The sequence below is a fragment of the Stegostoma tigrinum genome, chromosome 34, assembly GCF_030684315.1.
Source record: "Stegostoma tigrinum isolate sSteTig4 chromosome 34, sSteTig4.hap1, whole genome shotgun sequence".
NCBI classification, from domain to species: domain Eukaryota; kingdom Metazoa; phylum Chordata; class Chondrichthyes; order Orectolobiformes; family Stegostomatidae; genus Stegostoma; species Stegostoma tigrinum.
The window spans coordinates 23,872,586-23,896,980 of NC_081387.1; the positions used below are offsets into that span (position 1 = coordinate 23,872,586).

A 24,395-nucleotide genomic window follows, 5' to 3' on the forward strand; every position below is an offset into this window, starting at 1 on the left:
TAAAGAACTTGGACATCTGGGATGTGCGGGAGTGGAATGTCTTATCGTGGGAGCAGATGCGGCGGAGGCGGAGGAATTGGGAATAGGGGATGGAATTTTTGCAGGAGGGTGGGTGGGAGGAGGTGTATTCTAGGTAGCTGTGGGAGTCGGTGGGCTTGAAATGGACATCAGTTACAAGCTGGTTGCCTGAGATGGAGACTGAGAGGTCCAGGAAGGTGAGGGATGTGCTGGAGATGGCCCAGGTGAACTGAAGGTTGGGGTGGAAGGTGTTGGTGAAGTGGATGAACTGTTCGAGCTCCTCTGGGGAGCAAGAGGCGGCGCCGATACAGTCATCAATGTACCGGAGGAAGAGGTGGGGTTTGGGGCCTGTGTAGGTGCGGAAGATGGACTGTTCCACGTAACCTACAAAGAGGCAGGCATAGCTGGGGCCCATGCGGGTGCCCATGGCCACCCCCTTAGTCTGTAGGAAGTGGGAGGAGTCAAAAGAGAAGTTGTTGAGTGTGAGGACGAGTTCCGCTAGGCGGATGAGAGTGTCGGTGGAGGGGGCCTGGTCGGGCCTGCGGGACAGGAAGAAGCGGAGGGCCTTGAGGCCATCTCCATGCGGAATGCAGGTGTACAGGGACTGGACGTCCATGGTGAATATGAGGTGTTGGGGGCCAGGACTGCTCGACCATGTCCTGAAGCAAACCAGGTACCACAGCCACATCACCTTTCTCAGCACCTGCCTACGGAACCAGATCATCCCCAAGGGACTACAGTCTACATTTCAGCCTTCCCAATTTGGCCCCAACCGTGACCACCTCTACACCCAGAATATTCAGACCCTTCAGAAGCGGTTCTCCCTGCGAGTCCTGAAACAGACACTCGCAGCCATGCGCCGGCACCTCCAGGCACTGCAATCCAGCCTGCCCCAGCTCAGAGCCTCCCTCTCCCAGACCTGCAAAGGACCTCTGCTGTTTTTTATCCTCCGCAGGATCCACAGACTGAACACCCAGTTCCACTCAGCTTTACTGGACACCAAAAATCGTAAGTACAACAAACTCACTGGCCCCTGCCACCCACCAGAGGATTCCTGCGCCTCCCAAATCCCGACTCTGTCCCTGCCCCTCCCCCACCATGCACCCGCCGCCATTGACCATGAGGACACGGCCGGAGACCCCACCGATGACGTCACATCGGCCTCCGCCGGCCACAGAACTTCCGGAACCGCTGCTGCAGTCACCACCTCCACGTCCAGGTACGACAGCCCACACACCACCCTCACCTCAGCTGCTGCCGCCCACCCCGATCCTCCCACCGCCGACGGAACCCCGCCCACGGCCGACGCCGACGGAACCCCGCCCACGGCCGACGCCGACGGAACCCCGCCCACGGCCGACGCCGACGGAACCCCGCCCACGGTCGACGCCGACGGAACCCCGCCCACGGCCGACGGAACCCCGCCCACGGCCGACGACATCATCGCTCCGCCCACAACCTCCACAGCCTGCAACCCCAGAGGAGACAGCCACCCTGAGCCCTGCCGAATCTTCACCATCCCCCCAGACCTCCCACTGACTGAGGACGAACGGTCAGTCCTGAGCAAGGGGCTCACCTTTGTCCCCCTACAACCACACATCAACGAATACCAGTCACGGTCGGACACAGAGCAGTTTTTCCGCCGTCTTCGCCTGCATGCCTACTTCTTCAACCGGGAACCCAACCCTCCTTCCACTGACCCCTTCACCCGCTTCCAACACAAGTCCTCCTCCTGGACACCACCCCCAGGCCTCCTACCCTCCCTCGACCTCTTCATCTCCAACTGCCGTCGAGACATTAACCGCCTCAACCTCTCCACCCCTCTCACCCACTCCAACCTCTCCCCCGCAGAACGGGCAGCCCTCCGCTCCCTCCGCTCCAACCCCAACCTCACCATCAAACCCGCAGACAAGGGTGGCGCAGTGGTAGTATGGCGTACTGACCTCTACATCGCCGAGGCCAGACGCCAACTCTCCGACACCACCTCCTACCGCCTCCTCGATCATGACCCCACACCCGAGCACCAAACCATCATCTCCAACACCATTCATGACCTCATCACCTCAGGGGACCTCCCACCCACAGCCTCCAACCTCATTGTTCCCCAACCCCGCACGGCCCGTTTCTATCTCCTTCCCAAAATCCACAAACCTGCCTGCCCTGGTCGACCTATCGTCTCAGCCTGCTCCTGCCCCACCGAACTCATCTCCACCTATCTGGACTCCATTTTCTCCCCTTTGGTCCAGGAACTCCCCACCTATGTCCGTGACACCACCCACGCCCTCCACCTCCTCCAGGACTTCCAATTCCCTGGCCCCCAACACCTCATATTCACCATGGACGTCCAGTCCCTGTACACCTGCATTCCGCATGGAGATGGCCTCAAGGCCCTCCGCTTCTTCCTGTCCCGCAGGCCCGACCAGGCCCCCTCCACCGACACTCTCATCCGCCTAGCGGAACTCGTCCTCACACTCAACAACTTCTCTTTTGACTCCTCCCACTTCCTACAGACTAAGGGGGTGGCCATGGGCACCCGCATGGGCCCCAGCTATGCCCGCCTCTTTGTAGGTTACGTGGAACAGTCCATCTTCCGCACCTACACAGGCCCCAAACCCCACCTCTTCCTCCGGTACATTGATGACTGTATCGGCGCCGCCTCTTGCTCCCCAGAGGAGCTCGAACAGTTCATCCACTTCACCAACACCTTCCACCCCAACCTTCAGTTCACCTGGGCCATCTCCAGCACATCCCTCACCTTCCTGGACCTCTCAGTCTCCATCTCAGGCAACCAGCTTGTAACTGATGTCCATTTCAAGCCCACCGACTCCCACAGCTACCTAGAATACACCTCCTCCCACCCACCCTCCTGCAAAAATTCCATCCCCTATTCCCAATTCCTCCGCCTCCGCCGCATCTGCTCCCACGATAAGACATTCCACTCCCGCACATCCCAGATGTCCAAGTTCTTTAAGGACCGCAACTTCCCCCCCACGGTGATTGAGAACGCCCTTGACCGCGTCTCCCGCATTTCCCGCGACACATCCCTCACACCCCGCCCCCGCCACAACCGCCCCAAGAGGATCCCCCTCGTTCTCGCACACCACCCTACCAACCTCCGGATACAACGCATTATCCTCCGACACTTCCGCCATTTACAATCCGACCCCACCACCCAAGACATTTTTCCATCCCCACCCCTGTCTGCTTTCCGGAGAGACCACTCTCTCCGTGACTCCCTTGTTCGCTCCACACTGCCCTCCAACCCCACCACACCCGGCACCTTCCCCTGCAACCGCAGGAAATGCTACACTTGTCCCCACACCTCCTCCCTCACCCCCATCCCAGGCCCCAAGATGACATTCCACATTAAGCAGAGGTTCACCTGCACATCTGCCAATGTGGTATACTGCATCCACTGTACCCGGTGCGGCTTTCTCTACATTGGGGAAACCAAGCGGAGGCTTGGGGACCGCTTTGCAGAACACCTCCGCTCAGTTCGCAACAAACAACTGCACCTCCCAGTCGCAAACCATTTCCACTCCCCCTCCCATTCTCTTGATGACATGTCCATCATGGGCCTCCTGCACTGCCACAATGATGCCACCCGAAGGTTGCAGGAACAGCAACTCATATTCCGCCTGGGAACCCTGCAGCCATATGGTATCAATGTGGACTTCACCAGTTTCAAAATCTCCCCTTCCCCCACTGCATCCCTAAACCAGCCCAGTTCATCCCCTCCCCCCACTGCACCACACAACCAGCCCAGCTCTTCCCCCCCACCCACTGCATCCCAAAACCAGTCCAACCTGTCTCTGCCTCCCTAACCGGTTCTTCCTCTCACCCATCCCTTCCTCCCACCCCAAGCCGCACCCCCAGCTACCTACTAACCTCATCCCACCTCCTTGACCTGTCCGTCTTCCCTGGACTGACCTATCCCCTCCCTACCTCCCCACCCACACCTTCTCCACCTATCTTCTTTACTCTCCATCTTCGGTCCGCCTCCCCCTCTCTCCCTATTTATTCCAGTTCCCTCTCCCCATCCCCCTCTCTGATGAAGGGTCTAGGCCCGAAACGTCAGCTTTTGTGCTCCTGAGATGCTGCTTGGCCTGCTGTGTTCATCCAGCCTCACATTTTATTATCTTGGAATCTCCAGCATCTGCAGTTCCCATTATCTCTGATACTATATAAGTTTGGGTCAAGGTTATCTCCTTACCATATTTTGGGAAGATGTCTGGTCTGGGAACATGGCAAGGAATATGATAAAAAAAATCTCCCACTTGTCTGGATGAATGCAGCTCCAACAACAGTCAAGAAGCATGACATCATTGAAGCAACCCACTTGTTTGGCACCAGACCACCATGTTCAACATTCACTCTCTCTGTGACTGATGCATAGTCAAAGCATTTTGAAGCACTCAAAAGACAGACTGCAACAACTCATCAAAGGACCTTTAAAATCATCTTCAAAATCCACTACCTCCATGGAATGACAAGTGTAGCAGATGTATGGAAACACAACTGCCTATAAATTCACTCTAAGGAATGTGGAGTGTGCAGCAGGTCAGTATCACTGTGAAACAGACTGGCAGGAGTGTGCGGCAGGTCAGTATCACTGTGAAACAGACTGGGAGGAGTGTGCAGCATGGCAGTATCACTGTGATACAGACTGGGAGGAGTGTGCAGCAGGTCAGTGTCACTGTGAAACAGACTCGGGGGAGTGTGCAGCAGGTCAGTATCACTGTGAAACAGACTGGGAGGAGTGTGCAGCAGGTCAGTATCACTGTGAAACAGACTGGGGGAGTGTGCAGCAGGTCAGTGTCACTGTGAAACAGACTGGGGGGAGTGTGTGGCAGGTCAATATCAATGTGAAACAGACTGAGAGGGGTGTGCGGCAGGTCAGTATCACTGTGAAACTGACTGGGAGTGTGCAGTAGATCAGTATCACTGCAAAGCAGACTGAGAGGATTGTGCGGCAGGTCAGCATCACTGTGAAACAGACCGGTTAATGGATCAGAATAAGAAAGTGAGTGGCAGCAAATGTTAAATCTGGCAGCAGTGAACCACTTCAACCTGATACTATCTGTCAGAGCTGAAGTACAACATAACAGAAAAACATGTTGGTGATATGTGGGTATTTCTTCATGTTTCTTTTCATTGGCCCAACTTGTTTAATTCAGGAGATATTATTGAAAGCTGAAAAGTGCAATTCAGATATGCATTTTTAAACCATTTAAATCAAAATTAATTTTATAAATAAACAATTAAATGAAATTAATAGAACAGAATGGAGAAAGCAGGGCAGGTAATGTGTTTCATCTGTAATATATGGGTGCTGGTGGATTCCAGTATGATCCATTATGACCACATCCATAACGAGTGTTGGCCACTCCCGAAACTTTGACTGTGAGCTGATGAGCAGGAATTGAGCTGCAGATACTGTGTCCCATCAGGCAGGGGGAGAAATCCCTGAACACGGTTTCATGAGGTAGTTGTATTTCTTTGATAAATTACATCAAATTTGGTCCATGGTCAGGGCCAGGGCAGTGTGACTGTGATTGTGCAGGTTTTGGAATCAAGATTTCAGCTTCACAGAAGCCTCGGCCAGTCCCTTATCCTGTGGGTATGAGGTGTTGCTGATGTGGATGACAGCTCATACTGCAGGAAGAAAAAGTGAACTGACTACAGAGCACCAGCCTGATGCAGGAAGGAAACAGTATTGTAGAGATAGTAGGGGATGAGCACAGTTAGGGAAATAGATACTCTTCTCTGTAGCAAAGACAGGATATCCCAAAGGATGTGTTGCCTACTGGTGCCTTGATTAAGAACATCTCTTCTGGGCTGGAGAATAAATTAAATGAGGAGGGAAGGATCCAATTTGTATGGTCCACAAACATACCAATGACATAGGTAGAACTAGGAAAGAGGTGTCCTGAGAAATTATGAGCAGCTCAGGGAAAAATTAAAAAGCACAGCCACAAAATTAATGATATTCAGATTGCAACATGACATGAACATTGGATTTGGGTAAATAAGAGTAGAGAGGCTTCAAGACTGCTGCGGAAGAAATGTGTTTTGATTCATGAGATACTAGGATCAGTACTGAGCAAAGAGAAAGCTGTTCCCTTGAGATGGGCTTCATATGAGCCATGCTGGGAGCAGTGTCCTGGCAAATCGTCTAATGATGATTGTAAATACTACTATAAACTGATTAGTGAAGGAGAGGGATTGGTCAAAGGAAAATTTTAAAAATCAAAGACAAATTTTAAAAATCAAAGACAGAACTGAGATGCAAGTAATACCAAGGCAACTGATGATCAATGAATGACAGGATGGACAAAGATAATTGCAGAACAGTGGAATGTGTGGCCTGTTAGACATGGGAAGTCATGGATCCTAAATGATCATATTTGCAGGAGGTGCTCCAGCTGCAGAAACTTGAGCACCAGGTTTTGGAGATTGAGTCCAGCTGGAGTCAGTGTGGCACATCCGTGAGACCATGAGGTATGTGGATAGCACATTTAGAGAGGTGGTCACACTATAAATCAGAAGGGAATGGGGTACCATCAGGTAGTCAAACAGAATCAGGTGGGCACTGCAGGAGGCTCTTGGGGTCCCAATTTCAAATCTGTTTTCCATTTTTAAAGCTGATGGGATCATTGTTTCATCAAGGGAGTGCCGACAGACCCAAGCTTCTGATATCACAGGCATCCTGACTGTACAGGAGGGAAGGAAGAAGAAAGCAGGAGCAATCGTGATATGGAATTTATTATTTAAGAGAACAGGCAGGCATTTCTGAAATCACGGACGTGTCTCCAGGATAGTATGTTGTCTCCTTGGTTCCAGGGTCAGGGATGTCACTGAACTGCTGCAGGTCATCATAAAGGGTGAGGGTGATACCAATGATGTTGGTAGAATGAGAGATAAGAATTCAAGGAATGAGGAAGTAGGCTAAAGAGCAGCACACAAACACAGGCACAGAATTAGGCTGATAAATGTGTATTTCATGAGTTGGTGCAGGAGGGGAAGGATTTTAGATTTCTTGGTCACCCTGGGACCTTAGGAAGGTCAGACCTGCACAAGCAGGTTAAACACAAACTAGATTGGAACCATCATCATTGAAGGTGGGTTAGCAGTGCTTTTGGGAGAAATATAATCCAGTTCAGCAGGGAAAGGAGACATAGAGTGTCAGTGCAATAAGGATAAGACCTTGGTAAATGAACCAGTACCAAGGGAGTTCAGCCATGTTGAGTTTGAAGGGAGTAAGACAAGGCTGAATGGTGTCTACAATTCCCAATATTACAGGTAAAACAGATGAGCTAAGTGGAAACAAAAGCAGAAGTTGCTGGAAAAGCTCAGCAGGTCTGGCAACATCTGTGAAGAGAAATCAAAGTTAATCTTTTGGGTCCAGTGATCCTTCCTCAGAATGGTCACCGGCCCCAAAGTATTAACTGTGATTTCTCTTCACTGATGCTGCCAGACCTGCTGAGCTTTTCCAGCAACTTCTGCTTTTGTGTCGATTTACAGCATCTGGAGTTCTTCCGATGTTTATTTAGGTGAGTTAAGTGTGTTGACTGACACATGGAATTGTAATATTTTTACCATCACAGAGACATGGTTGCAGGAGAGGCAGAACAGACAACTCAAGATTCCAGGAGATGGGTGAAAGGCAGTGGTGGCGGATGGCGGGGGGTAGTGATCAAGGAGATGGTGTTGTATTGTTAAATAAGGAATGTTACTGCAGGAAGGAGGATTCTGTTGTGTTGGGTGAACCGGCCTGCAAATTGGATACTAAACCATTCCACTACATCCTGCAGATAGTGCAGGTTTGTTCTATTATCCCTCATATGTTTTCTTTGTATGGGAATGGACAACATTTGGAATAATTTGACAATTCTAAAATGTTATTTAGAACACGGTGTCAGATATTAATCAAGATATTTACCTAAATGATTTTTCCAAGACCACAATGCACCCCTTACGGAGCGTTTATTGTGCATTATGTGCTGTTGTCATGACTGTATCCAAAAATGTAGCACATGCACAAGGGAAAATGATGTAGCCTGGATAGCTGTGATATGACCCACCAGATACTGCAGTATGTGTAGATGGGATCGTTTTGCTCCACCCTGTAAAATCAGTGATACTCGGGTATTAAAATCAGTTTATGGTCCATAGGAAACCGAAAAGGAGTTCCATATTGTGTTATCTGAGTGTGGGGTTTGCAGATATTTGATAGGGTTTCTCTGAGAATGAGTATATGGTAGTGGGTTGCCCAGCATACAGCTCAGACAAGAAGCCAGAGTTAGGACGGCGATGCCCCAGAAGCTCCACCAGGGAGAACTCCTGGAGTATGAAATTAAAAATGGACTAAGACCGCCAGTGAAGGCTCGTCCCCTAGTTTCTCCATCACACACACCAGGCCCTTGCAACGGACTAGTCATTACAATCACAGGTAAAAGTTTGTTTGACAACATTCGCCATGAGCTAATGCCAGTCATAATAGATTTATCAGGGATACAGTTACCGCAGTGATATCCTTCACAATTAAATGATTACATTCCCACCTCACAGAATAATGGGACAAGGAACAGGGAAATATGAGGGAAAACCCAGACCAGCAGCTAATAGACAGAAGAGAAGAGAACTCCTTACTCCTGAATGATCTAGCCACAGGATATGGAGCAGGAGTACCAATAGTCAATACCCTGGATTTGGCTAATTTGGCAAATAAACTCAGGATCTTGACCCAACAAGTCAAACAAGCCCTGGAGGGACCGAATACAGGCAATCGACAGAAGACCATGGGACAACTAGTGGAGAATCAGGACAGCCATCACTTAGTGACCATACTCTAAGGTCACGCCAAGACAATTACCCTGATAATCTAGGGCAAAATCAGGGAGGAGGGTGAGCAGCAAACCTGCACCCTGTGCAGCATCTACGGAAACTGGATGATTGAACAGTTGAGGGAGAACCTCAGACAGGCAAGCCAAGTGATTTCCCTTCCTGGATTATTGATGAACAGCTCAAACATTTGTTCCAGGAGAGAACCCACACTAACATCTTCACATCTGCCAATGTGGTATACTGCATCCACTGTACCCAGTGTGGCTTCCTCTACATTGGGGAAACCAAGCGGAGGCTTGGGGACCGCTTTGCAGAACACCTCCGCTCGGTTCGCAATAAACAACTGCACCTCCCAGTCGCAAACCATTTCCACTCCCCCTCCCATTCTTTAGATGACATGTCCATCATGGGCCTCCTGCAGTGCCACAATGATGCCACCCGAAGGTTGCAGAAACAGCAACTCATATTCCGCTTGGGAACCCTGCAGCCCAATGGTATCAATGTGGACTTCACCAGCTTCAAAATCTCCCCTTCCCCCACCGCATCCCAAAACCAGCCCAGTTCGTCCCCTCCCCTGACAGCACCACACAACCAGCCCAGCTCTTCCCCTCCACCCACTGCATCCCAAAACCAGTCGAACCTGTCTCTGCCTCCCTAACCTGTTCTTCCTCTCACCCATCCCTTCCTCCCACCCCAAGCCGCACCTCCATCTCCTACCTACTAACCTCATCCCACCTCCTTGACCTGTCTGTCTTCTCTGGACTGACCTATCCCCTCCCTACCTCCCCACCTATACTCTCCTCTCCACCTATCTTCTTTTCTCTCCATCTTCGGTCCACCTCCCCCTCTCTCCCTATTTATTCCAGAACCCTCACCCATCCCCCTCTCTGATGAAGGGTCTAGGCCTGAAACGTCAGCTTTTGTGCTCCTGAGATGCTGCTGGGCCTGCTGTGTTCATCCAGCCTCACATTTCATTATCTAACATCTCTAGATGTCTATTGCAACAGCTCACCAAGGTGTGGTATAATGACAACTGCAAGGACACTGTTGGTGAGGTGCTGGGCTTGGTGCTAGTGACAAAGTTGGGTTGAAGACCTTTGAAGCTGAAAATATTGGAATTATAAAAAACTGGTATTTGGATAGGTATCCATGACATCCTCCCAAATGCTGTGGTAAGATATAAGATATTAATAGGAACCACTCTAAGTAAATGCAAACAAACAGGCCGAACTATTGTCTGTATATCCTAATGAACATGCTCTCTGTTATTTTAAAACAAACAGTGATTCAAACTGCACTGTTGAAGCTAGGACACAGGTCTTATATGGCAGGGAGGGAGAATACTATGTAACACCCTCACTTGATAACTATCAGAATGGACATTCCACCTGCAACATCCACCTTTTGTTTCAACCCCCACATCCCTGCACGCACAGGCTGAATAGAGTTAACTGACATACATCGGAGACAAATGACATTCATCAATGCTGCTGATTAACTGAGAGATTCTGTCAGGAAATTCTTTGAGAAATTCTTTGACACTGGGATAAAACTCTGACCAGAGAAGCTGCATGAGGTCTGAACACAACTAACAAGTGCCCACCAAACTGTCATTTGCACAGTACAGCATACCCAAATGCTACAGTATGAAATAGATGAGTTTAAGTTTACTAATTGGTGGGATGACTTCTGGAACCGAGGCACAAATATTCAGATCGATCCATGGATCCGTCTCTTCTCCCATCTGGCTGTCATCACAGTCTCATTTACTCTAGTGTATGTCACAGTGATAACTCTAAAGATCAGGAGTTGGATAAAGCGGATATCTCAACAACTTGACACAATCACCATAAGCAGTGCACATGCCTGAGTTAGAGATCCATTGGACACAGGGAACACTTTGGTTATTTTCTCTATTCTCTGATGTACATATGCATGCTTATGTATCCCTTCCTACTTTGCTAATTACTTTAAATTCTGAATTTTTTTTTGCAGTGGCTTCTTTTATGTATACTGAAAAACAATAATGTGCAGTGTTGCAACAATTTACTGCTGCATGTAATCATGTAAACATTGTGTAATTATGATGTACTGAACTTTACCAACTTGATTTGCATGCTCATTTAATTACCTGAATTCATGATGGTTTGTCCTGTATGTTGCCTTTACGACACATACACCCCATGATAGACCTACATCAGCTTTGTACCTTTACAGTATTTGCAAATGCTTTTTCTATTGTTCAAGAGAAGGAATGTAGCAGCGTGTGACTGTTCAAGTGAAATAAAAATCAGAAATACAGGCACAGCAACTGAAATAAGCAGGGCATCAAATTTGGCCAAAAAGCAAAGTATGCTGGAAATGCCTGAGCCAAAACAGACACAAGAGACAATTCAGGATAATAAAATGTGAGGCTGGATGAACACAGCAGGCCAAGCAGCATCTCAGGAGCACAAAAGCTTATCAGGGATAATGGGAACAAGAGACAATTCAGGCTGGGGGCAAGTCCTTGCAAGATTAAAGCCCAGACAATTGAAACCAGAGAGACACCAGAACACATCAGGAGGTGTGAAATGGCAACTGAATTCCTGACAAACAACACTACTTGCATGGGATAACAAGGTGTAGAGCTGGATGAACACAGGAAGCCAAGCAGCATCAGAGGAGCAGGAAAACTGACGTTTCAGGTCTGGACCCTTCTTCAGTTGCATGGTGCAGACATGATGAATAGAATTCACAGAATTCATCAGTCAGACAAAAAAAAAGTGTATATTCTGGGATAAAACCAGGCTTCCCGGCCCCCAGAGCAGATACACGAAAGGACTCACTGATAAGCATGCCATGGAGAGCGATAAGCAGCATTTCAAGGTGACAATTCCAATTAATTTGATTCCTCTGATTGGTCAAGTCCTTGGAAAACTCTGGAGGGGAACCAGGAGGGTATAAGAACCCAGTCTGTCAGGCCTTGGGGTACTGCCCCACTCTGCGTGTCAGGATACATCAGTGACCGGAGCAGCTCACTTTTCAAACAGAGAGAGAGAGAGAGTCAACCTGTGAAGACAGGTACAGACTGAACACTGCATCAGACCAGCAAAAGTTACTGGTATCTGGGAAGTATCTCAAGTTTCTAAAGAATTGGATAGTTAGGAATAGTTATTGAAAGTGTAAAATTTAACTCTTAGCCTTCATTGTCTTAAAATAAAGTTGCGACCTGGCTCATTAACTGCAGATTCATGCTGTGTAGTCTTTCCTGTAACATACTAAGGTGCCTGGGTAAATTAATATTGTGTACACTGGTTGAGGAGTCTGCAGGTCTTAGAGACAATCTATTCCAGACAACAGTATGAACAATCAAAAGGCAAACTATTATGTAAATAGAAGGAGACTCCAAAGAAAAATGCTGTGCAAAAGGATCTGAATGTTCTTCTGCATGAAACACAAAGACAATAATAAGAAGGAATAGCAAGTAACATGATGGCAAATGGAATTCTGGTCTTTATTATTAGTGAGCTTGAGTTTTAAAATGAGAAAGCCTCGTTTCACCTATGTAGGGTGTTGGTGAGGCTGCACCTCGATGACTGTACCAGTTTTGGTCCCCAGACTTAACAAACGATACAATGGCGTTCACATGAATGATTCCTGGGATGAAGGAGTTAATTTATCGAGTATGCTGAGCCTTTATTCATTTGAGTTTAGATGAATGACAGGTGGTCTTTCTGAAACATATGAAATTTGAAGGAGACTTGACAGGATACCTGTAAATTAGATAACAAGGTGTGGTGCTGGATGAACACAGCAGGCCAGGCAGCATCAGAGGAGAAGACGAGCTGACAATTTGGGTCTGGAAACTTCTTCAGAAAGGGGGAAGGGGAAAGAGGCTCTGAAATAAATAGAGAGAAGGGGAGGTGATAGTAGAAGGTGGATAGAGGAGCAGACAGGTGCAGAGAAGACCGAAAGGTCAAGGAGGTGTGGATGAGACGAGTAGGTAGGAAGTGGGGATGTAATTGGTCAGTGAGGTGGGAGAAAAGATGGACAATTCAAGGAGTTGGGGACGAGCTGGGCTGGTTTTGGGATGCAGTGGGGGGAGGGGAGATTTTGAAGCTTGTGAAGTCCACATTGAGACCATTGGGCTACAGGGTCCCCAAGCGAAATATGAGGTTCTGTTCCTGCAACCTTCAAGTGGCATCGTTGTGGCAATGGAGGAGGCCCAGGATGGACATGTCGTCCAAGGAGTGGGAGGGGGAGTTGAAGTGGTTCTCGACTGGAGGTGCAATCGTTTGTCACGAACTGAGTGTAGGTGTTCCACAAAGCGGTCTCCTTGTTATCTTGCTATCTTGTTATCTCAGACTCCAGCATCGGCAGTTCCTACTATCTCTGAGTGAGGATATCTGTAGTACTTATCACTGTTACAAGATGTGCCTATAAGAAGTATTTGTTTTGTCATTTTTCTTTTGAAAGCAAGTGCAGTAAACTTGGAGATAATGGGAACTGCAGATGCTGGAGAATTCCAAGATAATAAAATGTGAGGCTGGATGAACACAGCAGGCCAAGCAGCATTTCAGGAGCACAAAAGCTGACGTTTCGGAAACGTCAGCTTTTGTGCTCCTGAGATGCTGCTTGGCCTGCTGTGTTCATCCAGCCTCACATTTTATTATCTTGCAGTAAACTTGGAGCCAGTTTGTTTACTCTGAGCCCAACAATTTATCTAGCTTTCTGTATTTTTTAAGACAAATGAAGGGCAACACAGTAGCTCAGTAGCTGGCACTGCTGCCTCATAGGACCAGGATCCTGGATACGATTCCATCCTTGGGTGACTGTCTGTGTGGAGTTTGCACATTCTCCCCATGACTGTGTGCATTTCGTCCATGTCTCCGGTTTCCTCCTACAGTCCAAAGTGTGTAGGGTAGGTGGATTGGCCATGCTAAATTGCTCGTAGTGTCCAGAGATGTTTAGGTTAGGTGTGTCAGACGTAGGGGAGTGAGTCGGTGGGGTGGTGTGGACTTGTTGAGCTGAATGGCCTGTTTCCACACTGCTTGGATTCTGTGAACAACGCACAGGCTCAAGGTTTTGTTTTTCAGCTGGGGAAGCTAGGATTTTGAAAGTCATAGCTCTCCCTATTCAAAAGCTGCTGTTCTCTCTTTACTGCTTGGTTTGTGTTTCCAAGTTCTCCTGTCTATTTTGCCTTTGCCAAAAGTGTTTGTAGGAGGCTGCTATACTGGAACAGGTCATCAGTAGTAGTTAACTGGCCTACTATTTTGTTGAGAATTTTGATGGAGTTACAGTTAAAGCAATTCTTTCATTTATTTTTCTTGTTGTATTTTAACGGTAGTTTAGGAATAAAGTGTGTTTTGCTAAAAGCCGAGTAGTTCAACCAATCGAATTGCATCCGGAATGCAACACCTGACATTTGTCTTTAAAATAAAAAAAAGGTCTAGGCTATCTCCTTGACATATTTTGAGAGGGATTGATCTGGTACATTACATAGCACAAGGGGATACTCGTTTTAAACTGAGAAAAATGAATTTCTTCCTGAGAGGATAGTGAGCATCTGGAAATTCAAAGTTCAGAGTTGTGGCGTGATCACTGAAAGTATGTAAAGAGCGTGTTGATAGATTTTTGAAATACAGAGGAGCTAAGGGCTTTAATGAGCTGACATGAAAAACAAGTTGAGGTCAGGGTCAGATTTGCTGTGAATTGAGATTGGCCAGGCCTTTTTTATTATTCAAGGAAAGTGAGCAATGCTGGTTAGACTAGCTTTTACTGCCTATCCCAAACCATCAAGAGGCCTGGGGGGTCACAAGCACTGATTGACAACAAATTTGTTGTTGGTCAAAAGGCAAGCATTCACTGCCTGTTCCCAGAAACAAATGCAGCATTTTTTGACTTTGTTTTTGCTGTTTATGAACAACATTGAACATTTTTAACCAACTGATGGATTTTCAGTGTTTACCGCTCCCACATTGAACAATGTGAAGATGTTAGGCTATCCTGGATATTATGGAAGGAATAGCACTCCCTTAGTCAGGCTTCTCAGATGAGATGACACAAAGTACAGAAACCTGTGTAGCATGCTTCTTAGATAGCAACACAGTTACAAACATACACTGTACTAACAATGAGTGTCGGCATGTCACCAAATTACCTTTAGTAGGGTTCATTTGCCATTCCCTTCCCACAGTGCACTGTGAAGGCAAGCTCCTTCCTGGCAGTGCTTGACCTGTCACTCAGCTAGCCTTTAAAATGGCACCACACTGGGAAGCTCAGGAGGTGCCAGAAGTGTGTAATTTATATGTATTTTCACATCTTTTGTTTTTCGATTTTGACCAAGTGTCATGTGGGTTTTGATGTGTGCATGAGTAATTTATGAGTAATTTAGGCTTTTTTAAACAATCAAAGTGAAACAGTCAAAGAGAAATAACTCCTGTCATGTCATTGGAATTTGTGTGCCTTCTGAGAGTGTTTGATTGATTTGATTTATTGTTATCACACGTAAATGAGATACAGGGAAAAGTATTGTTTTGCATGCTATCCAGGCAGATCATACCATACATAAGTACATCAGGGTAATAGAACAGAAAGCAGAATTTAGTGTTACAGCTACGGAGAAGATGCAGAGAGATATCAACTTCAATATTTGAGAGGTTATTCAAAAGTTTGATACCAGCGAGGAAGAAACTGTTCTTGAATGTGTTGGTACATGTTTTTGTATCTTTTGCCTGATGGAAGAGAGTATAATTGGGGAGAGAGGGGTCTTTAATTGTGTTGGCTGCTTTGCCAAGGTAGCGGGAAGTAGAGATGAAATCATTGGATAGAGGGTTGATTTACATGATGGACTGGGATGTTTTAATTTACTTATTCAGGCATAAGGGCATCACTTGCCAGGCATTTATTGTTCATTCTAATTTCCCAGAGGGCAACTAAGAGTCAACCACATTGCTGTGGGTCTTGAGTCATATGTAGACCTTCTCTAAAGGGCATTAGTGACAGTCAGCAATGGATTTATGGCCATCATTAGACCCTTAATTCCAGATATTTATTGAATTCAAATTCCAACATCTGCCATGGCTGGATTCAAACCAGTTCTCCGGATCATTGCCTGGGTATCTGGAGTAACAGTCCAGTGATAATACCACTAGGCCATCTCCTCTCCTAAATTAAGGATTACAAGAAATTCTCTGTAATTTCTTGTGATCTTGGCCTGAGTAGTTACCATGCTAAGCTGTTATGTACCCAGGTAGAATGCTTTCACTGGTGCATTTATAAAAATTGGTAAGAGTTATCAGGAAACGTGAATGGAGTTAGAGCAGAATTTGGTCACACAGTTGGGAGTGTGTAAGGAGTATAACAAGGGACTGAGTATGCAGCCTTGCAGGGCACCAGTTTTGAAGATTAATGTGGAGGAGGTATTGATTGTGGTCTATGGGTCATGAAGCTGAGGATCTAGTTACAGAGGAGGGAGCAAAGTCCTAAGTATGGAGTTTGGAGATGAGTTTGCTTGGAATTATGGTGTTTAAGGCAGAAATATAGTCAATAAATAAGTGTCTAATGTAAGCATGCTTGTTATCCAAATGTTCACAAGCATAGATAGGAAACAATGTAGTGCATTAAGTTTTCACTGAGAAGGATCCTTTTTTAAATCTTAGAGGAAATGCCAATAACTTGTAAACATCTTAAATTCAGTTTTCAGAGTTCCAGGTGGAAATTCTTGAGTGTTGTCGGAGCTGCACCCATTCAGCCTGCTGGAGAGTATTCTATCGCACTCCTGACTTGTGCTTTGTAGGTGGTGGACAGGCTTTGGAAGTCAGAAGTCATAGAGTCATACAGCATGTAAAAAGATCCTTTGGTCCAACTTGCCCATGCTGACCAGGTTTCCTAAACTAAACTAGTCCCATGTGCCTGTGGTTGACCCTTACCCCTCTAAACCTTTCTGATTCATGTACCTTTCCAAAGGTCTTTTACATGTTGTAATTATACCAGACTCTATCACTTCCTCTAGAAGCTCTTTCCACACATGTGCCACCCTCTTTGTAAACATATTGCCCCTTAGATCGCTTTTATATCTTTTCCCTCTCACCTTAAACCTATGCCCTCTTGTTTTGAAATCCCCTATGCCAGGGAAAAGACCTTTGGTATTCAACTAATTTATGCCCCTCATGATTTTATAAACGTCTAAAAGGTCACTTCTCAACGTCCCATGGAAAAGTCTCAGCCGATCCAGCCTCTCCATATAACTGAAACCTGCTGTACCTGTAAGATTCTTGTAAATCTTTTCTGCACTCTTTCCAATTTAATAATATCCTTCCTTTAGCATGGCTACCAGAACTGCACAAAAGTGGCCTCACCAATGCCCTGTACAGCTTCAACATGACGTCCCAACTCTTACACACAATGCTCTGACCAATGAAGGTGTTTGAAAAGTACTTGCTATAGTATTTCAAGCCTCTGGCCTGTTCTTGTAGCCACTGTGTTTATATGACGAGTGCAGTTGATTTTCTGGTCAATGGCAATCCCAAAGATGTTGATAGCGGAGCATTCAGTGACGGTAACACTATGTTGCATGCCACTTATCAGCCTAGATTGGATATTGTCCACATCTTGTTGCATATGAACATGGATTGCTTCAGTATCTGAGGAGTAATGAACGGAGCTGAACATTATGCAATCACTGGAGACCATCCGTCTTCTGGCCTTATGATGGAGGGAAGGCCATTGATGAAGCAGCTGTAGATGACTGGTCTAGAACACTACCCTGAGGGACTCCTGAGCTGAGATGACTGATCCTCTGACAACTATCTTATGATGTGCCAAGTATGATTCTAACAATTGGAGAGTTTGCCCTGAGGTCAGGAACTGAGTGATGATGGTGGAACCCAAACTGGGCATCACTGAGCATGTTATGGCTGAGAAGGTGCTGCTTGATAGCACTGTTGATGACACATTCTATCACTTTACTGAAGACTGAGAGTAGACTGATGGTGCAGTTATCAGCTGGTTGGATTTGTAATGCTTTTTAGTGGATGGAATATACCTGAGCAATTTTCCACATACTCGGTTGTATGCCACTGTTGTAACATTACTGGAACAATCTGTGTTACACCTCACTGTGTATTGAGCTAGACATCAAGTCCTGCTATTTCTACAGTTATCACAAAGTTAAGTATTTTATAAAAGTACACAAATTTCATCTGTTTATCTGTCTTTTAGGTGCAGGTTGGCAAATAGAATGGGCCAGCTTTCTGTAATTAACAGGAATTACTATTTCTTACAAACAATAAATTGTAGCTACAGTTAAGCAATTATGAACCTTCACTATCTGTATGTAACTCTTTTTGATAAAACTGTAACCTCCTTATAAAACTCTCTCTGTAGACACATTCAGACGGATAGACATCAAAATAAAACATGAGTATTACGGATGGACTGTAGGCCTGGGAATACAGTTCAACGGTCCTACTTCACAGAACCCACTGAGGTGGTACTTTCAACTTGTCAGGGCATGCTGCTCCTTGATTCTCCTTCTCCAAATACCTTCATTTATTTGCAGAAGATATAGGGTGGCTGGTTCACTCTCATGTAAGTCCCTGACTGAATGGTTAAGAGCCACAGCTTACAGCAACCAGTGACGAGAAAACAAACCAGCTTTCTTCAGGCTTCTGGTGGTTTTTGCAGCAGAGAAAAGAGACAGCTCCTGCTCTTACAAAAATCCAATTGTTTCTGCCACTTCATTCACATCACCCAAGCTGTTCAGCTATCCTGGCCATTGAAAGGCAGAAGGCCTTTGTCCTTGATAACTCACTTGTCACAGACCAATCAGCCATTCGTCAGCCAAAGCTCCATTCAGCCAAAACCATTGGCGACAGTTCATCTGCAAACTTGGCTTCTAGTTCTGCTTGAACATGTGGCTGTTTAAATTGTACTTATAATGAGTTCCACTTTCCTTGCTTTTAAGATATGCAACAATCCTTCGAAAGTCCTTGATTTTAAAACACAATTTTTTTCCCATATGAATCCATAATCGAAAATACAGAATATTTAGAAGGTATGGTTCTTGCGTCTGGGTGAAGAATTCACGGCCATTGTGCAGGAATAGCGGAATAAAGAGAAAGTATGGATTTGTGAAGGAACAACAAAGTTGATATTTTTAATGAGGTCACTTGGAGGCAGGTGGGGATAACACACCTGATCGGTCTATCCACTTTCAAACAATGACTTAAAAAATTAATAACGTTCTTCTCAGAAAATTTGAAAATATGATGGCTTCCAAGGTGTCCTCCAGGCCACAAACTATTCTGATGATAAACTATTTCACTGTTAATTCACTTTCATTGGGGTAACACCTAGGAATTTCCTCCGAAACAGCATTGTGGGTGTGGCTGCTCCCCAAGGAGTTAGCTTGTCACCAGCTTCTCCATCCTCCAGAGATGGATGATAGGTCTGCTGGCCTAGACACTGACACCTCACTCTCTATCATCCCTCCCACTCCGGCCATTGCACGGACAAACCATTAAGTAATGAGAGGGCAGCAGAAATACAACATTAGCTAAGGGCTGGAACACACTTGAGTCATTGGAAATATAAGTTTTACAGGCTGGAGCAAGGGCTTTCAAAGTTGAATGACCATTCCTATTCCTGAAATGCATTAACGTCTTCAAAGAAGGGGTACAATTGCTGGGTATGGATGGCAAACATCCCAAAAGTGCAGTCAAAATTTCAAGAGATTATAACCAAACTTGTTGAATGGCCACATGGTACATGGTTCAATGCAGACATTTGTCACTTGCACGCTTCTGCCAGGTCACTTGCATACAAGCATACACACATCTCCTGCATCTACATGCGATGTACCTCATGGCTGTTACTTTATTTCCTTAGTGCTCACTCACTTTGTGCTAACTTGCTTGTGCTGCTCATTAGTTCAGAGGGAGAGGCAGGCAACTTGTGACAGTGAGGACTGAACTAGAGAGGGAACTGACAGGTAGCTGTATGGTACTTGGCGAAATCACACCCACAGTTTCTGCCAGCTGGATCTGGAATGCACGATTTGAGATGGCTGTAAAAAGCAATTAGATAAGCAACAGAATTCAAATAAAGTACCTGGACATGGGCAAAGATCAGGGAGTGGAGCTAAGCAAATTATTATTGTAGAGAGCTTGTACAGACTGGAATAACTGAATGGCCTTCACTTGTACTGTAACCACTCTATGAACTTCTTGACGACCATTGATTTCCAAACATGAAATTACTTTTTTGCTACGAAACATCTCAAAAGCAGCCCAATTGTTCAGCTGATAACATAAAACACTGAATGTGCTGGTGAAAAGCTGAAACTGCCTGTAGACGCTGTTTTATTTCTTTATGGGATGTGAGTGTTGCTGCCAAGGTCAACATTTACTGCCTAGCTTTAACTGCCATTGAGAAAGTAGAACAAAACAGTTATTGGCTTCAGTGATAATAGGAACTGCAGATGCTGGAGAATCCAAGGCAATAAAATGTTAGGCTGGATGAACACAGCAGGCCCAGCAGCATCTCAGGAGCACAAAAGCTGACATTTCGGGCCTGGACCCTTCATCAGAGAGGGGGATGGGGTGAGGGTTCTGGAATAAATAGGGAGGGGGAGGCAGACCGAAGATGGAGAGAATAGAAGATAGGTGGAGAGGAGAGTATAGGTGGGGAGGTAGGGAGGGGATAGGTCAGTCCAGGGAAGACGGACAGGTCAAGGAGGTGGGATGAGGTTAGTAGGTAGGAGATGGAGGTGCGGCTTGGGGTGGGAGGAAGGGATGGGTGAGAGGAAGAACAGGTTAGGGAGGCAGAGACAGGTTCGACTGGTTTTGGGATGCAGTGGGTGGAGGGGAAGAGCTGGGCTGGTTGTGTGGTGCAGTCAGGGGAGGGGACGAACTGGGCTGGTTTTGGGATGCATCCCAAAACCAGCCCAGTTAAAAACCAGCCCAGTTCGTCCCCTCCCCCCACTGCACCACACAACCAGCCCAGCTCTTCCCCTCCACCCACTGCATCCCAAAACCAGTCCAACCTGTCTCTGCCTCCCTAACCTGTTCTTCCTCTCACCCATCCCTTCCTCCCACCCCAAGCCGCACCTCCATCTCCTACCTACTAACCTCATCCTTGACCTGTCCGTCTTCCCTGGACTGACCTATCCCCTCCCTACCTCCCCACCTATACTCTCCTCTCCACCTATCTTCTTTTCTCTCCATCTTCGGTCCGCCTCCCCCTCTCTCCCTATTTATTTCAGAACCCTCACCCCATCCCCCTCTCTGATGAAGGGTCTAGGCCCGAAACGTCAGCTTTTGTGCTCCTGAGATGCTGCTGGGCCTGCTGTGTTCATCCAGCCTTACATTTTATTGCCCAGTTATTGGCTTCAAGCTTTTTCAGAGGGCCAACATTAACCATAACCATGTTGATCTGGAATAAGATCTGATCAGACCAGGTATGGAGAACAGGTTTCCTTCCTGAAAGGACACTGGTGAACCAAATGAGTACAACAGGATCTTGACCAAATGAGCCAATGTACCGAACAGTGGCAGATGGAATTTCATTTATATTAATGTGACGTGCTGCATTTTGCTGAGGTAAATCAGAGCAGGACTTACACGCTTAATGATGAGGTTCTGGGGAATGTTGCTGAACAAAGACAGCCTGGGGTGCATGTTCATAGTTCTTTGAAAGTGGAGTCACAGGTAGATAAGATAATGAAGAGGGTGTTTGGTAAACATGCCCCCTATTGGTCAGTGTATTTATCACCCAGACATTTTTCCATCCCCACCCCTGTCTGCTTTCCGGAGAGACCACTCTCTCCATGACTCCCTTGTTCGCTCCACACTGCCCTCCAACCCCACCACACCCGGCACCTTCCCCTGCAACCGCAGGAAATGCTACACTTGCCCCCACACCTCCTCCCTCACCCCTATTCCAGGCCCCAAGATGACATTCCACATTCAGCAGAGGTTCACCTGCACATCTGCCAATGTGGTATACTGCATCCACTGTACCCGGTGCGGCTTCCTCTACATTGGGGAAACCAAACGGAGGCTTGGGGACCGCTTTGCAGAACACCTCCGCTCAGTTCGCAACAAACAACTGCACCTCCCAGTCGCAAACCATTTCCACTCCCCCTCCCATTCTCTAGATGACATGTCCATCATGGGCCTCCTGCACTGCCACAATGATGCCACCCGAAGGTTGCAGGAACAGCAACTCATATTCCGCCTGGGAACCCTGCAGCCATATGGTATCAATGTGGACTTCACCAGTTTCAAAATCTCCCCTTCCCCTACTGCATCCCTAAACCAGCCCAGTACGTCCCCTCCCCCCACTGCACCACACAACCCCCAGCTCTTCCCCCCCACCCACTGCATCCCAAAACCAGTCCAACCTGTCTCTGCCTCCCTAACCGGTTCTTCCTCTCACCCATCCCTTCCTCCCACCCCAAGCCGCACCCCCATCTACCTACTAACCTCATCCCACCTCCTTGCCCTGTCCGTCTTCCCTGGACTGACCTATCCCCTCCCTACCTCCCCACCTATACTCTCTCCACCTATCTTCTTTACTCTCCATCTTCGGTCCGCCTCCCCCTCTCTCCCTATTTATTCCAGTTCCCTCTCCCCATCCCCCTCTCTGATGAAGGGTCTAGGCCCGAAACGTCAGCTTTTGTGCTCCTGAGATGCTGCTTGGCCTGCTGTGTTCACCCAGCCTCACATTTTATTATCTTGGAATTCTCCAGCATCTGCAGTTCCCATCATCTCTGATACTATTTATTACAGGAGTTGGGAGGTCATGTTGCGGTTTTACAGGACATTGGTTGGGCCACTTTTGAAATGCTGTGTGCAGTTCTGATCTCCCTGCTATCGGAAGGATATTGTGAAACTTGAAAGGGTTCAAAGAAGATTTCCAAGAATGTTGCCAGTGTTGCAACATTTTAGCTGAAGGGAGAGGCTAAATATACTGGAGGTATTTTGTCTCGAGTGTCAGAGGCTGAGGGGTGACCTTATAGAGATCTATAAAATCATGAGGGGCATGGTTAGGGTAAATAGACAAGATCTTTTCCGTGGAATGAGGAACCAAAACTAGAGGGCATAGGTTTAAGGTGAGAGGAGCAAAATTTAAAAGGGACCTAAGGGGCAAAGTTTTCATGCAGTGAGTCATGCATGTGTGGAATGAGCTGCCAGAGGAAGTGGTGGAGGTGGTACAATTAGAACGTTTAAAAGGCATCTGGATGGGTATATGAAGGGGAAGGGTTTAGCGGGGTGTGGGCCAAATGCTGGCAAATGGTACTAGATTAAATTAAGATAGCTGGTTGGTATGGATGATTTGGACTGACGGGTCTGTTTCTATGCAGTATATCTCTCTGACTCTATAATGCTAATATTATGGAGAACTAGGAAATGGCAGACAAGCTGAATAAAAACTGTGCATCAGCGTTCACAGTAGGAAACATTAACATTCCAAAATGATCAAATATTCAAGGCACAAAAGTTTAGCAAGAAATAAATGTAGCAACTATCGCTGGAGGAAAGATATAGCAGGAAACTAATGGTGCTAACAGCTGATAAGTAGCATGACCCTGATATCTTGGGATATTAAAGTAAGTAGCCACACTGATCAAGGATACATATTGTACAGGAATTCCTTAGTTCGGAAAAATGCCAGAGGAGTGGAAAGTAGCAAAGTAACATTTTTATTCAAAAATGAAGGGATCAAAACACATGTTATTATCCATCAGTTTACTGAAGATTTGCTTATGGAAAGCTATTATGTGTAATGTAAAGGCTATTATAAATATAAAGGCTATTGGAAAGGATGTAACATCAGAGTATTTAGGAAGACATTGTATGACCAATCAGAATCAGCATGGCTTCATGAAGCAAGAATCACACCTGACAGATATACAGGAATTCTTTGAAGAGGTAACAAGCAGATAGATAAAGGGGAAGCAGTGGGTGTAATGTACTTGGATTTCCTGAAGGCATTTGATGAGGTAATATATAAAAGTCTATTTAACAAGTTAAGAGTCCATGTTGGAGGTTGTATATAGAAACATGGAAGATAGGAACAGGAGGATGCCATTCAACCCTTTGAGCCTGCTCTGCCATTAATCATGATCATGGCTGATCATCCAACTCAATAACCTCATCTTGCTTTCTCCCCACAACGCTTGATCCCAAGTGTGATATCTAGCCGCCTCTTGAATACATTCAATGTTTTGGCACCAACTATCTCCTGTGGTAATGAATGCCATAGACTCACCATTCTTTGCATGAAGAAATGTCTCCCCATCTCCATGCTAAATGGTCTACCCCAAATTGTCATACTGCGATCCCTGGTTCTGATCACACCCACCATTGGGAACATCCTCCCTGCATCTATCCTGTCTAATCCTGTTAGAATTTTATAAGTCTCTATGAGATCACCACTCATTCATCTGAACTCGAGCAAAAACCATCCTAAACCATCGTCATTTGTCAGACCTGCCATCCCTGGAATCAGCCCGGTAAATCTGCACTGCACTCCCTCAACAG

The 24,395-nt window shown here is 46.5% G+C and overlaps 1 protein-coding gene across 9 annotated transcripts in view; it reads right to left on the reverse strand.

Moving 5' to 3' along the window:
• Nucleotides 1-24,395, reverse strand: part of LOC125446539 (butyrophilin subfamily 3 member A1-like) — an 85,880-nt gene that overhangs the window by 56,036 nt on the left and 5,449 nt on the right. The window contains exon 1 of one of the 9 annotated variants that reach the window (XM_048520179.2): nucleotides 4,232-4,255. The exons of 4 other annotated variants lie outside the window; for them this stretch is intronic. The gene's annotated coding sequence lies outside the window, so the exon portion shown is untranslated. Of the gene's footprint in view, nucleotides 1-1,136; nucleotides 1,295-4,231; nucleotides 4,256-24,395 lie in introns of those variants that run through there. 4 more of the 9 variants (XM_059639506.1, XM_059639505.1, XM_059639508.1 and 1 more) reach the window with 4 other exon arrangements.